Raw genomic sequence first — 4,777 nt, forward strand, 5'->3', positions numbered from 1 at the left:
CCCAGTTTTCTTCTCGATTCACATGTGGACAAGCTCAGTGGGTGCTCGTATGTCATTTGTGTTCATAAGAGGACCAAATGATGTTTTAACCCAGTCTGACTTTACAGATGCATCCATGACAATGTTTGTGTTTCTGTGTTGGTGCAGGTGAGAAATGGAGGGAAATGGGCGAGCAGGGTCCAGAGGGGCTGCTCACAGATCTACTCTGAAGTATGATTCTAAAAAATGTAATACAAACTGAAAGTATGTGTTGGTCAGAGTTGATATGTGGTGGTGGCTAAGAGGGAAAAAATCGAGAAGAGTAAAAATACTTTTGATTCCTTCAAAATATGCAAAGTGTCAATTAAAGTCAAAACTATGTGTGCTGCAATCAATGTTTTGCGGTGTCAAATTCACTTTGACCTTAAAAAATGATAAACCATGACTAAACGTATATATTATTCATAGCATTATATATTCATATAACCATTATAATTGCATTATTCCACTACAATAGTAACACCACAAATTTATATCCGCTTAAACACCACAAAATGTAATAAGACAAGTCGAGATGATAAGATGTAAATGTCCAAAAATAATTAAAGACATCAATAAGAGAGAAGACACAACCATCTTCTAGATCAATGAGTGCAAAAAAACCTTTACAATGGAAAATAAATGTGAGTGAGAATCTCGGTTCTGAGCAACAAAATAGTGATTCAAATTTGTTCCGGAATTGTGTAGCCGTACTACCATTACGATACACTCTGTATAAAAACTGTGGTGCTTTCATTAAATGTATGTATTGTTACGGACCAGGGTCCTGTATGTATGACAGCTCTTTGGTATTTACCTACCTTCATAATTCTGGTGTGGCTGGTCACACTAAATGAGTGTCTAATGCCCTGTGCGATTCACAGTTGTGTGTGTCTAAGTGATATAGGACACATCAGGTCAGAGGGAATGTCAGGAGTTGTCAGAGAGCCCAGAATTCATAGTGGCTCTCCTCCAGACAGTGCTGCATGGCTGTGCAGAAAGGACATCGGATATATACAGTAAGTCCCTCACTACATTTTAATAGCCCCCACCTTAATGAAACAAAGTGCTTTCTGTATTTAAAATGGCGTCACAAGTCATTTACGAGTCAGTCAAGTCAATTTTAATTAGTTAACTGAATCTCTATCTACCTTAAATCAGCTTATGATAAGAAAAAAATGTATTTTTTCTGTTAGGGTTCATGGAGCCACAATAGATATTAATTCAAGCTGATGCAGCCACCGTTGGTTTGACTTCAAACTTTCCTGACTTTGAGATGATAAACAGAGAAAAAAAAATAATGACATTTTTTAAAACCTCTCAAATGGAAGAGGTTTAGCAATTGCTAAGCTACGGTTGCTATGGTAGAGAATAATTAGTAAGTGTGCACATGAGAGTGTGACTCAGCACTATCAGTGTACGAATGGGAGCCAGTGAATAAACATTAAGAGGATGTGAAATAAAGCATTGTTTATGCAGCTGCTGCCTCCGTGGAGTAAGTCGCCCATGCCAGCATCTCAATTCTATTCCTGTTCTTCAAGACTGTCCAAGGGAGAGAGAAGCACAAAGAGACGAAACCAGCTTTTATGGCTGCTTATATAAATGCAGATGGGGAGTCCGGAGTCCTTAAATCGGTGAAAAAGTGAGCACACCCTCCAGATAAGATGCAGGGGTTTGTGCTTTGAGCTGTGAGAAAGCAGTGATCTGTTCACAACGTTGGTATATTTAGCAGAGATTAAAGAACCATGTGATGCAACAACAACACATGTGGTTGAAAGATGCACTTTCTGTTTTGTGTTTTTGTGAGGCGCAATGTGTGTAATTCGTTTAAAAAGAGAACAAGTTGATTATAGGCAGTGGCAGGTAACATTACCTTCTCCCTCTCCATTCTACACATTAGGATGAGCGCTGCAGTCTCATAATACATGTCATGTATATAAGGCCAGACCTTCATTTTCTAGGAATCATCCCTTTTCATTTTCCCTTTTCATTTTCAGACGAATATCCTCTCTAACATTAGGCTACATTTCATTTAATGGTATGTGAGAATTTATGTCCCCAAGGATTTTCCACACCAGAGCTATGCAATAACCGCATAGTGAAAAAGCAGCTCCAAACATCCATCATGCCCTCCTCTGCTATGATCCACTTTAAACACTACTGGGCTTTGGCAGCAAAGCTGCAATAAAAGCAACTTGACATTGTACATCGTCACATGATTCCTACAGTCGTCTCTGTGTGAGTTCAACACAAGACTGGGGATTCTGAATATGCTTCTACACAGACAAGTTTTTACACAGTTACACATGTTCTTGCTCTTCAGGCTCTGAGATTCAGCACATTCACTTTGAAATAAAATAATGTGCCAAGTACCTGCCTCAATTTGAGTAGGTGTACAGACACGTTTCCCTGTCAACGATCAAGAGAACACCACATGACCATAACCTCAGAGGATTCACCGCAATATGCTGCGCTCACAAACAGAAAGGCTTCACAACAAAAATAACATTTTGGAGAAGCCTTGATAAAAGTGGACAAAATGATACTATAATTACAGAACATTTGATACTATAATTACAAAATCCCTTTGAAAAGAGCAGAGACAAGTGGGACATGTATACAGAACAGAGGTAAAACTAAAAGCTTGACATTTTGTGTCTGATCCTGTTCATCCCGTTTTAAGAATTTATGAAACTGCCCCCAGGAGGATGCAGGAGGTCCGCCGCACCAGCCTAGAACATTTACAAAAAGTCTTTCATACAAAATGCAATAACCTCGTTGAATTCGTAACCACTGTTCCCCCTAGAACCATGGTCCTTATTGTTGTTTGTACTGTCTATGCTGTGCTATTTATTATTTTCAATTGTCATTTACTGTTATACGCGTTTTCTTTTACTCAAAATATGAAGGCTAAAGCAAATTTCCAATTCCTTTCCAAACCCAAGTATCAAAGTAATGGAAAGGGGAAATTGTGTAGGGGCAGCATGGAGCTGGTTGTGTTATGGCTCAGGAATGTGTGGCTGCCAATGGAACTGGCATTTACTGAAGATTGGCAGACGACCAGAGCAACCAAAGAGCTTGAGGGTGAAGAGGGGAAAGATCTTTGACCGGAGGAGTCAGTTACCTGATCTCAGTCTGACTGAGCAAAAGACGACTTGGTCAGGACCAGACTACAGGCAGAGGGAGCTGAAGGAGGCAGCAGTGAATCACCGGGGATGATGAGTCGGCTGATGTCTGTGGGTCGAAGGCTTCAGACAGTCAATGGCTGCCAATGATTTTCCACAAAATATTAAATTTGATTTTGTTTAACTTAATGAGTCCATCCAATTACATTTGAAGCCCTAAAATGTGGGCACTATGTGTTAAATATATCTCCCACTCAGTTCTTTCCATATCGATGTAAACCTAGTGACATTAAAGCTGTCTTGACACTTTAATGAAATGTCCATTATTTGATTTCAAATTGAATGTGTTGAAGCTCGTAGCCTGAAGAACAAAAATGTGCAACTGCTCAAAAACGTTTTGTACTTAATGTAGACATTGCAGGCGGCCTTCATTTACATTTTGTTGCATCTTTCCTCTGAGTTCTTGTCATGTATAAACTAAAAGGTCTAGTATTTTTTATATCTGTAAATCCTCAGGCTCATCCTCAAGAAAAGCTCCATGCACTTGCAAATAGAATGGGTGCCAACCCGATCGATAAGTGAGACACAGACTCCAGGTTTGGAGTGTTTCAGCTTTCTTTGTGTTTATCCATTTTCTTTGGCCAGCAACAGCAAATGTGTCACTGTTAGTCCGTGAGTGAAAGCCCACAAAAGACTAAGACCCAGCGAGTTCCAGGTCACGTGTGGTGATGCGCTGGCCCTCACAAAACAACGGGCAGGACGAGTTAGAAGTGCCGGGGGCAGTGTGCTGCAAAGCCTCGGACTACACCCTGGTGGGGAAGCTAATTGGTCAGTGGTGTGTTTTAAGTCTGGTCTACACATGATTTAACTCCCTCATCAATTGGTGTTTGTTTTGATCATCTACATTTGCAACAAACTCAAATTAAGGAGTTTATGGAAAAAGATGCACTTGAGCCTCATTTATGAATTACTCAGTGCATTTTGCACTGCAGCAGGACCCAGTCTCTAACTGCCGTCCTCTGAGCAAGCACTAGTGGGAAAATTTGAATCAGCCAAATCCTCAGATGAACAGGTTTTGGTTGCAGCGATGAAACAACCAAACAACAAGCACAGTGAGAAATTTTAACCAGGAGCCCAGGTCCAATTATTCACTGAACAGATGTAGTGTTATTATTTCAGGGCACAGTTGTCATGTCAACCGACAAAATCTCAAAGGGACCCCTCCATTTACCTTATACGGCCGACTTTAATTGAGGGACACACTATTAAGCTTTTGGGATGTGCTGTTCCCCAGTAGAGGCCCTTTTTATCCTGGAACAGAACAAGATCGGGACAATGCATATGTCTATTTATAAATGGCTATGACGGCAGCTGTACAGAGCATATTTGAATTTGTCTAACCATGCAGGGAGGGAAAGATGTGCCACTGACCGCAGTTACTGCAGGTCAATTAACCAGTGATTTTTGCAGTCACGGCCACCGAGTTCAGCACAACATCGGTTATGATGTGCAATGACGGCTGCCAGTGCTGCTGTCACACTGCACACCAGTGCAGTTCGGGTGGCCACGGGCTCACCATGGCTGACTGCTACAAAACATTAGGTTTTACAAACAACGCGATCGCACCTCACTAA

This window comes from Pleuronectes platessa, chromosome 8, assembly GCF_947347685.1.
Source record: "Pleuronectes platessa chromosome 8, fPlePla1.1, whole genome shotgun sequence".
NCBI lineage: Eukaryota > Metazoa > Chordata > Actinopteri > Pleuronectiformes > Pleuronectidae > Pleuronectes > Pleuronectes platessa.